The sequence below is a fragment of the Hyperolius riggenbachi genome, chromosome 1 (genome assembly GCF_040937935.1).
Source record: "Hyperolius riggenbachi isolate aHypRig1 chromosome 1, aHypRig1.pri, whole genome shotgun sequence".
In the NCBI taxonomy this organism is placed as follows: domain Eukaryota; kingdom Metazoa; phylum Chordata; class Amphibia; order Anura; family Hyperoliidae; genus Hyperolius; species Hyperolius riggenbachi.
In genome coordinates, this window is record NC_090646.1 from 112,212,845 (window position 1) to 112,224,348 (window position 11,504).

Genomic DNA, 11,504 nt, shown 5'->3' on the forward strand with positions numbered 1-11,504 from the left:
ACAAAAAATAAAAAAACACAAAAAACTATAAAAACTCAAAAAAACACAAAAAACTCAAAAAAACCACAAAACTATAAAAACTAAAAAAAAAAACTAAAAAAAACCCACAAAAAACTATAAAAACTAAAAAAAAAAAAAAAAAACCCCACAAAAAAATAAAAAAAACTAACAACACTAAAAACCACAAAAAACTAAAAAAAACCACAAAAAACTAAAAAAACAACAACAAAAATAAAAAAATAAACACTAAAAACTTAACAAAACACAAAAAAACTAACAAAACTAAAAAAAACCACAAAAACTAACAAAACACAAAAAACAAAAAAAACCACACAAAACTAAAAAAACACAAAAACTAAAAAACACAAAAACTAACAAAACACAAAAAACTAAAAAAAACCCACAAAACTAAAAAAAAAACTTAAAAAAAACTGCAAAAACACAAAAAACTATAAAAACTAAAAAACAAAAAAACAAAACACTTACAAAACACAAAAAAACACTAAAAACTAAAAAAATTAAATAAACACAAAACTCAAAAAAACACAAAATCTAAAAAAAACGAAAAAAACACAAACTAAAAAAAAAAAACACAAAAACTAACAAAACACAAAAAACTAAAAAAAAAAACCACAAAAAACTAAAAACAACAACAACAAAAAACTAAAAAAAACACTACAAACTAACAAAACTAAAAAAAAAACACAAACTAAAAAAACACAAAAACTAACAAAACAAAAAAACTAACAAAAACACACAAAACACACAAAAAATTAATAAACGCAAAAAACTAAAAAAGACCCAAAAAACTAAAAAAACACTAAAAACACACAAACTAAAAAAAACACAAAAAACACAAAAAAACTAAAAACTAAAATAAAAAACAACCAAAACACAAAAACTAACAAAACTAAAAAAAAAACACACCAAACACAAAAACTACAAAAACTAATAAAACGCAAAAAACTGAAAAACAAAAAAATACAAAAAAACTAAAAAACCCCACAAAACTACAAAAACCCCAAAAAATAGAAAAACACAAAAAACTATAAAAACTACAAAAACACAAAAAAACTAAAAAAAAACACAAAACTATAAAAACTAAAAAAAACTAAAAAAACTGAAAAACAAAATACAAAAACCTAAAAAAACCCACAAAACTACAAAAACCCCAAAAAATAAAAAAACACAAAAAACTATAAAAACTAAAAAAACACAAAAAAACTAAAAAAAAAACACAAAACTATAAAAACTAAAAAAACACAAAAAACTGAAAAACAAAATACAAAAACCTAAAAAAACCACAAAACTACAAAAACCCCCAAAAATAAAAAAACACAAAAAACTATAAAAACTAAAAAAACACAAAAAAACTAAAAAAAAAAATCACAAAACTATAAAAACTAAAAAAAAAACTAAAAAACACAAAAAACTGAAAAACAAAATACAAAAAAACTAAAAAAACACAAAACTAAAACAAACCCAAAAAATAAAAAAACACAAAAAACTATAAAAAATAAAAAAACACAAAAAACTAAAAAAAAACCCACAAAACTATAAAAACTAAAAAAAAACAGCACAACACTAAAAAAAACCCAAAAAATAAAAAAACACAAAAAACTATAAAAACGAAAAAAACACAAACAACTAAAAAAAACCCACAAAACTATAAAAACTAAAATAAAACTAAAAAAACCACAAAAAACTGAAAAACAAAATACAAAAAACTAAAAAAAAAACCCGAAACTAAAAAAAACACAAAAAATAAAAAAACACAAAAAACTATAAAAACTCAAAAAAACACAAAAAACTCAAAAAAACCACAAAACTATAAAAACTAAAAAAAAAAACTAAAAAAACCCACAAAAAACTATAAAAACTAAAAAAAACAAAAAAAAAACCCACAAAAAAATAAAAAAACTAACAACACTAAAAACCACAAAAAACTAAAAAAAACCACAACAAAAAACTAAAAAAATAAACACTAAAAACTTAACAAAACACAAAAAAACTAACAAAACTAAAAAAAACCACAAAAACTAACAAAACACAAAAAACAAAAAAAACACACAAAACTAAAAAAAACACAAAAACTAAAAAACACAAAAACTAACAAAACACAAAAAACTAAAAAAAACCCCACAAAACTAAAAAAAAAACTTTAAAAAAAACTGCAAAAACACAAAAAACTATAAAAACTAAAAAACAAAAAAACAAAACACTTACAAAACACAAAAAAACACTAAAAACTAAAAAAATAAAATAAACACAAAACTCAAAAAAACACAAAATCTAAAAAAAACGAAAAAAACACAAAAACTAAAAAAAAAAAACACAAAAACTAACAAAACACAAAAAACTAAAAAAAACCCCACAAAAAACTAAAAAAAACAACAACAAAAAACTAAACAAAAAACACTACAAACTAACAAAAGTAAAAAAACACAAACTAAAAAAACACAAAAACACACAAAAAATTAATAAACGCAAAAAACTAAAAAAGACTCAAAAAACTAAAAAAACACTAAAAACACACAAACTAAAAAAACACAAAAAACACAAAAAAACTAAAAACTAAAATAAAAAAAAAAAACACAAAAACTAACAAAACTAAAAAAAACACACCAAACACAAAAACTACAAAAACTAAAAAAAACTAAAAAAAACACAAAAACTAAAAAAACTAACAAAACACAAAAAAACTGAAAAACAAAAAAAATACAAAAAACTAAAAAAAAACTACAAAACTAAAAAAAACCCAAAAAATAAAAAACACAAAAAACTATAAAAACTAAAAAAAACCACAAAAAACTCAAAAAAACCACAAAACTATAAAAACTAAAAAAAAAACTAAAAAAAAAACACAAAAAACTATACAAACTAAAAAAACAAAAAAAAAAACTAAAAAAACCCACAAAAAAATAAAAAAACTAACACTAAAAACCACAAAAAACTAAAAAAAAACACAAAAAACTAAAAAAAAACAATAAAAAACTAAAAAAATTAACACTAAAAACTTAACAAAACACAAAAAAACTAACAAAACTAAAAAAAAAACACAACAACTAACAAAACACAAAAAACTAAAAAAAACACAAAACTAAGAAAAACACAAAAACTAAAAAACACATAAACTAACAAAACACAAAAAACTAAAAAAAACCCACAAAACTAAAAAAAAATAAAAAAAAAACTGCAAAAACACAAAAAACTATAAAAACAAAAAAACAAAAAAACAAAACACTTAAAAAACACAAAAAAACACTAAAAACTAAAAAAAAAAATAAACACAAAACTCAAAAAAACACAAAATCTAAAAAAAACGACAAAAACACTAAAACTAAAAAAAAAATACACAAAAACTAACAAAACACAAAAAACTACAAAAAAACACAAAAAACTAAAAAAAACAACAAAAAAAACTAAAAAAAAAACACTAAAAACTAACAAAACTAAAAAAACACAAAAACTAAAAAAACACAAAAACTAACAAAACAAAAAAACTAACAAAAACACACAAAACACACAAAAAATTAATAAATGCAAAAAACTAAAAAAGACCCAAAAAACTAAAAAAACACTAAAAACACACAAACTAAAAAAAACACAAAAAAACTAAATAAAACTAAAAACTAAAAAAAAAACACAAAACACAAAAACTAACAAAACTAAAAAAAACACACCAAACACAAAAACTAAAAAAACACAAAAACTAAAAAAAACACAAAAAACTGAAGAACAAAAAAATACAAAAAACTAAAAAAAACACAAAACTAAAAAAACCCCAAAAAATAAAAAACACAAAAACTATAAAAACTAAAACAAACACAAAAAACTAAAAAAAAACACAAAACTATAAAAACTAAAAAAAAACACAAAAAACTGAAAAACAAAATACAAAAAACTAAAAAATAACACAAAACTAAAAAAAAACACAAAAAAACTATAAAAACTAAAAAAACAAACCCCCCCCCCCCCCCCAAAAAAAAAAAAAACAAAAAAACTAACAAAACTAAAAAACACAAAAAAACTTAAAAACCACAAAAAAATAAAAAAAAACACAAAAAAATAAAAAAACAACAACAAAAAAATAAAAAAACCACTAAAAACTTAAAAAAACACAAAAAACACAAAAAAATAAAAAAAACCCCCACAAAACTAAAAAAAACTTAAAAAAAACTACAAAAACACAAAAAACTATAAAAACTAAAAAACAAAAAAAAACAAAAAAACTTAAAAAAAAAACTAAGAACACAAAAAACAGAAATCTAAAAAAACACAAAAAACTAAAAACTAACAAAACTAAAAAAACTAACAAAACAAAATACTGAAAAAACTAACAAAACTAACAACTAAAAAAACACAACAAACTAAAAAAAAACACCAAAAACTAACAAAACTAAAAAAACAAACAAAACAAAACACAAAAAAACTAAAAAAAAAAAAAACTAAAAAAAATAACAAAACTAACAACTAAAAAAAACACAAAAAAACACAAAAAACTAACAAAACTACAAAAACTAACAACACTAACAACTAAAAAAAACACACAAAACTAAAACACAAAAAACAAAAAACTAACAAAACTCAAAAAACACAAAACACAAAGCCGGCCAGGCCGGCCAGGTCGAAGGTGATGTTCCAGACTAATGCTGGATACACACGTTGATATTTCCCGTTCGATTCTCGGGATCGAACGGATATTAAGTATGCCAAATCGACGGCAGAAACGATCGAAATCCGAATCCAGCATGTTGGTAATAATCGAATCGATCCGTTCGATCACGAGAATCGAGCGGGAAATATCAACGTGTGTATCCAGCATAAGTAAGATACCTTGGTCCTCCAAGTCTGGTGGTTGGCCAATAGCCTAACAACTTCTTCCCATACAAATCTCATTTTTGAGACTGTGTCTGCCATCTTGGAGCTCTATACTTCTACAATATACGATTCCAGAGGCTTCAGGAAGTGTTTCATCTGTGACTTGAGGATCTATCTATCAAGATCTGTATTTTATTATCATCAATTATATAAATTGTAACTCCATTTTTGTTGTATAAAAATTAAAACTTAAATAAAGAATCTTTAACAACAAAATTTTTCAATTGTGTTATGTGTGTTTAATGTTAATGATTATTTTGTTTGATCAGTTTTCTAAAAATCTGTAGGTTTGTCTCAACTTTGGAGTTATATTCTATTCTCTACCCAGTGCAAAAAAAAAAAACCCCACTGAAGCTAAATTTACACAATGGATCCCAAAGGGAAGGCAACTCCACTGAGTCCAAGACCTTTTCCATGTCAACAGCTAAAAGTAGAATAATTATGGGTGGCATTTATATTGGCCTTTAGTTGCATTTATGCAACTACCTTTCCCAGGCATGAAGCCTGACTGGTCACAATAGATTAAAGATGTAATCCCTTTGTTTAGGTGAGTCAACAAAATTTTAGCCAACACTCATTTAAAAAGTAGTGGATCTTTGCCATTATGCATAATGGGAAAGATTTGGACTCCAAGGCCACATCGTACACTTACAGTAGTAATGGGGGACGGGGGACCCTTAGCATACTCTTTTAGGATTCTGTGGAGAAGCAATTCCAGCCTGGTTTTTTTTCTTTTTTTACATATTGTAATTTTTGACCCAAAAATTGACCCAAAAACTGCAGTATTTAAAAAAAAAAAGAAAAAGAAACAGGCCCGAATGGCTTCTCCACAGAATCCTAAAAGAGTATGCTAAGGGCCACCCCATTACTACGATGTGGCCTTGGAGTCCAAATTGTTTCCCCTTAAAGTGGGGAGAAAATGCCAATGCGTCTTATGAGCTAAAGGTGTGCCCAAGTGTCTCCCCTCCTCCCACAAGCTCTTATCTAGTAACGCACTCCGAGGTGTCCGTCTATCTCCAGCCGGTGCTCTGTGTCTTTCGTGTCCACACAGGAGCTAGACAGAGGTGGAGGGAGGAGGAAAGGGGAGACAAAAAAGAAACATACCAAAATCCTTAAGCCATCATCATACAGACTAGCAGAACTTAACCCAAATCTCTACACACCCTGCATCTCCAATGTATTCCCACACCTAACAACCTATAGGTGCCTGTACCCACACTTACCCAACTAGAGACTCGGTTGTAATGGGGCAAGGTAATTAGGTCTGAGCTATGCCATTCAGCAAACTCTCTGTCACAGGCCTCCTAGTGGCTGGACGGGTCAATACCTCCCAATCTGTTTCAAGGCACAGGCAATCCAATATCGTGGATTCGACCGATGCGTTGAAACTGCTGGAATTGGCCAGACAGACAGGCCAAGAGGGAACATGGGAGCAACACAAACACTTTGATGCACAATATTTCAGGTAGCTGCCACCACCTCGGTAGGTGAGACAGAGGACCTACTCTGACTATTTTAAACTTGTGAATGGAATTTGTTAAAGAGGAGCTGTAAGCCATTTTATCTCAGAAAAAAAATCACATATATAATTAGATACATACTTGCTCTATTTACATAACATATGTATTGCACTGTCCACGTTTTGATTTTAGTTGATTTTTTAGTTTTTCTACAGTAAAAAAAAAGAGAAAATCCTTCTTAGCATTTCCCATTTTAAGTGTGGCTATTTTGAAGCCAATCCTGATGTCATTTCCTCCCTTACCCTCTTCAACCTGATTTGCCCGCCCTTCACTATAGAAAGTGCATTGTCTCAGCATGAGAAATATTGGCCAATCAGAGAGGAACAGAGGTGTGGGAGGGGAAAACAGGAACAAATGAGGCTTCAGCCAATCAGGCTGCATTAGCTAAGTCTGAGGGGAAATAGAGAAGCCAAAAAGGACAACCCAGTAGGCCCTGCAACTTCCTTTTTGTGTACCAAATAAGAGTCAGGTAAACTGGGGAATGATCATTTATCAACATGAAAAGTAATAGTGATTTTAACTTTTGGATTTCCTGCTTAGCATCCTTATTACTTGTTGACCAGATAAAAATAAAGAATTGATTTTTGATTTTATGCCTGACAGTTACACTTTAACTGACTGAAACAATACAGTACTTCAGGTAGTAAATCTTCAGAAAGGCTAGGATTCTTTCTGCAGTGCTCAAACCCGGTATGTAGCTGAAAAAATGACATTAAGTCTTTTATTGTAAATGCAATATAAATAGTTCATATACTGTATACATCAAATTATTCAAAGTAACAATTATAGAAACAACAGCCACGGGTAAGATAAAAGGTCAAAACAAAGAAAAAGGAATACTTAAAGTTTTGAAAGAAATAAGTCCTTTGTGTGGAAATCCAAGAAATTCAAAGTTCCTTTGCTTCAAAAGGAAAATAGCAGGGAAAGCAGCCTCATGGCTCTCGCTGGCTTTCGGTCAGGTGGTAAAATAAAGAACTGTTATCAGATTTAGTACAATAAAGAACTGTTATCAGATTTCAGTCCCTTGCTATTATATAGGACTCAGCTCTTGAGGGTGGAACTCAGGGCCAGCCCCTGTGCTGGAGGTGTGGACTTTATCTTGTTTTGGTGGGAATCTTAATTCCAAAATATGTGACAATTCCATATCTCAGGGCACGTTCATTGCACACAGATAATAATAGCAAATTCTGCAACCTCAAAGAACATGGATCACATTAATACCAGATATGACTAGTGTGTGGCATTCCAGAACTGAAAAGTGAAGTAATGGGGCTGGGGCTTATGTCAGCCCTGTACAAGAGGGGTGAAAATGACCGTCATGTTGCTAGGGATCAGACAATATGCTTTTCATATACAGTAGATCACAAGTACAGTATCTCTTATAATAATAAACTACAGCTAAGAAATATAGCCAGGACTTCTTGGCTCATGGTTGTCTGCATCCTGCTGTGCGCAGGCTTCCCCAGACAGCAACAGGACCAAATAGTCCCTTTCATGCTAGAGATCACACCTAGCTGCTAACTGGGGGATGCTTTGCTCAGGTCCCAGGCAATTAAAAGACACTTAAACATACAAAAGCATAGTGGGTTGGCACTACTGCGGTCTGTGTTGCAAACAGAATGGGGGTTGGCTTCGCTTGATTATTCACACTCCTTCCTGGTTACTCAGCTCTAGTGTGCTCTGGCGTGCAAGTATAGTACTGGAACACTGGAAGAGAAGAGGAATGCCGCCACTGCTAAATCGTTGGTTTATTGAATATCATACATAGAAAACAAGGAAACATCAATGCTAAAAGTTGAAACATACAGTTGTGGATGAGAGTGGCATGATAGGTAGCAGTGGGTGCCGGTGCATAATCACAGCCTCCCTAATCAATGCCTTTTAAAGGCAACCTGAGACCAGAAGGGTCTCAGGTTCCATACTTACAGTGGCTTGCAAAAGTATTCGGCCACCTTGAAGTTTTCCACATTTTGTCATATTACTGCCACAAACATGAATCAATTTTATTGGAATTCCATGTGAAAGACCAATACAAAGTGGTGTACACGTGAGAAGTGGAACGAAAATCATACATGATTCCAAACATTTTTTTACAAAGCAATAACTGCAAAGTGGGGTGTGCGTAATTATTCAGTCCCCTTTGGTATGAGTGCAGTCAATTGCCCATAGACATTGCCTGATGAGTGCTAATGACTAAATAGAGTGCACCTGTGTGTAATCTAATGTCAGTATAAATACAGCTGCTCTGTGACGACCTCAGAGGTTGTCTAAGAGAATATTGGGAGCAACAACACCATGAAGTCCAAAGAACACACCAGATAGGTCAGGAATAAAGTTATTGAGAAATTTAAAGCAGGCTTAGTCTATAAAAAGATTTCCAAAGCCTTGAACGTCCCACGGAGCACTGTTCAAATGATCGTTCAGAAATGGAAGGAGTATGGCACAACTGTAAACCTACCAAGACAAGGCTGTCCACCTAAACTCACAGGCCGAACAAGGAGAGCGCTGATCAGAAATGCAGTCAATAGGCCCATGGTGACTCTGGAGGAACTGCAGAGATCTACAGCTCGGGTGGGGGAATCTGTCCATAGGACAACAATTAGTCGTGCACTGCACAAAGTTGGCATTTATGGAAGAGTGGCAAGAAGAACGCCTATTGTTAACAGAAAAGCATAAGAAATCCCATTTGCAGTTTGCCACAAGCCATGTGGGGGACACAGCAAACATGTGGAAAAAAGTGCTCTGGTCAGATGAGACCAAAACTGAACTTTTTGGCCAAAATGCAAAACGCTATGTGTGGCAGAAAACTAACACTGCACATCACTCTGAACACACCATCCCCACTGTAAAATATGGTGGTGGCAGCATCATGCTCAGGGGGTGCATCTCTTCAGCAGGGACAAGGAAGCTGGTCAAAGTTGATGGAAAGATGGATGCAGCCAAATACACGGCAATCTTGGAAGAAAACCTCTTGGAGTCTGCAAAAGACTTGAGACTGGGGCGAGGTTCATCTTCCAGCAGGACAACGACCCTAAACATAAAGCCGGGACAACAATGGAATGGTTTAAAACAGAACATATCCATGTGTTAGAATGGCCCAGTCAAAGTCCAGATCTATATCCAATTGAAAATCTGTGGCAAGATCTGAAAACTGCTGTTCACAAACGCTGTCCATCTAATCTGACTGAGCTGGATCTGTTTTGCAAAGAAGAATGGTGCAAGGATTTCAGTCTCTAGATGTGCAAAGCTGGTAGAGACATACCCTAAAAGACTGGCAGCTGTAATTGCAGCAAAAGGTGGTTCTACAAAGTATTGATTCAGGGGGCTGAATAATTACGCACACCCCACTTTGCAGTTATTGATTTGTAAAAAAATGTTTGGAATCATGTATGATTTTCGTTCCACTTCTCACGTGTACACCACTTTGTATTGGTCTTTCACGTGGAATTCCAATAAAATTGATTCATGTTTGTGGCAGTAATGTGACAAAATGTGGAAAACTTCAAGGGGGCCGAATACTTTTGCAAGCCACTGTACCTGGGGCTCCCTTAAGCTTTAAAGGAACTTGTGGCGGGCTAGTTACATACAAACGTACAATATGTATGTACAGGTATATGTATGGGGTCCCAGACGTACTTGCATTTAGTTTTAGTTTAGGCTGGGAGCAGTCCAGGAAGTCCTAATATGCAAATGATGGGGGCTTTGATTAAAAAGTAAAACTTTACCCCACCTTTCCCAGTCCAATAGCAAATCTTTCCGAAGCCTTGTTATTGGGCTACAAATGTGATAGGACAGCCCAAAAGGCACTAGTGAGGAAAACAAAGTGGGTAAGAAGAAGCACCTTTTATCATTTCTGTTATTTTTGTATTTATAAAGCACCAATATCTTCCGGAGCGCTGTTCATAGTACAAAATAAATATCGTAGAACATAGATATAAGAGAGGTTCAAAACTCTGTACAATCAGGTCATACAGCATTACAGGTACACAAACATGCAATACATAGTTGATGTGTAGTTTGAGGCATCACCAATATTGGTACATGTTTATATAAATAAGGGCAAAATAAGAAGCACCAGGAAGAGGTCCAGCTCTTGCGAGCTTACAATCTAGAGGGTAGTGGGGGGAGACACTAGGGGAGGAGACACAGGGATTATAGGATAAGGCAGTGAGCCTCCCATACTACCAAATGATAGGCTTGTCTGAAAAGGTGTGTTTTGAGAGTAATTTTGAAGGTTTTCAGTCTCAGATGGATAGACTGTGGGAGAGAATTCCGAAGAAAAGGTGGCGCTCTTAAGAAGTCTCAGTAAGTTGCTGATTATATGCTATAGGGCCCCAAGATTCAGAAAATGAAAACTTGAAGGCACCTCTAGTTCTTGTACAAAATAACTGTACAGAGTTATTTTAAACCATACTTAGTCGATGGCATTGTGTTAATAGATAACTACATGGTGGGCCATTGATATGGATACACCTTAATATGGCCATTTATGTGGATACACCATTTTATGTGAATGATGACGTTAACAAACTAACATTTATGGAAAACATTTTTTTCCTCACAAGGAAACATTGACAAAGGCTTATTTGTTATGGAGGGGTTACTTCACCAACTGTCATTAAATCTGGGATAACAACTTGTCAATGGCACTTACTTCATTGTAATTAATTTGCATCCTGTGCTACATATATAACAGTTTCCGTAACCTATTGAGAATGTATTTAAATGAACTAATCAAAATTCCTTATCAGTGTAATATATTTACTCCCATTCCAAATTAGTTCTCAAATCAGTTTGCGATCATTGCTTACGTTTAATCAGGTACTGGCCAAAACAACCTGCGGCGATGAATAATAAAAATGATCTCAAAAGGTGTTAGTAGACTTTCCTAGGAAACTTACTGAATGGATGTTAAGAGCACATTGATCTTCACGTTAACAGACCATATGGTACACTGCGCAATGTTTGCTTAAAAGATTGTTGTATCATTGCATCCTCAGACAAAGCATGGTCCAAGATCAGCATAAGTTCTCCCAATGGGACAAACCATTCTTCCTTTATGTTCTAGAAATCTTCTACTTTATTGTAAGTTAACCCTCTTTC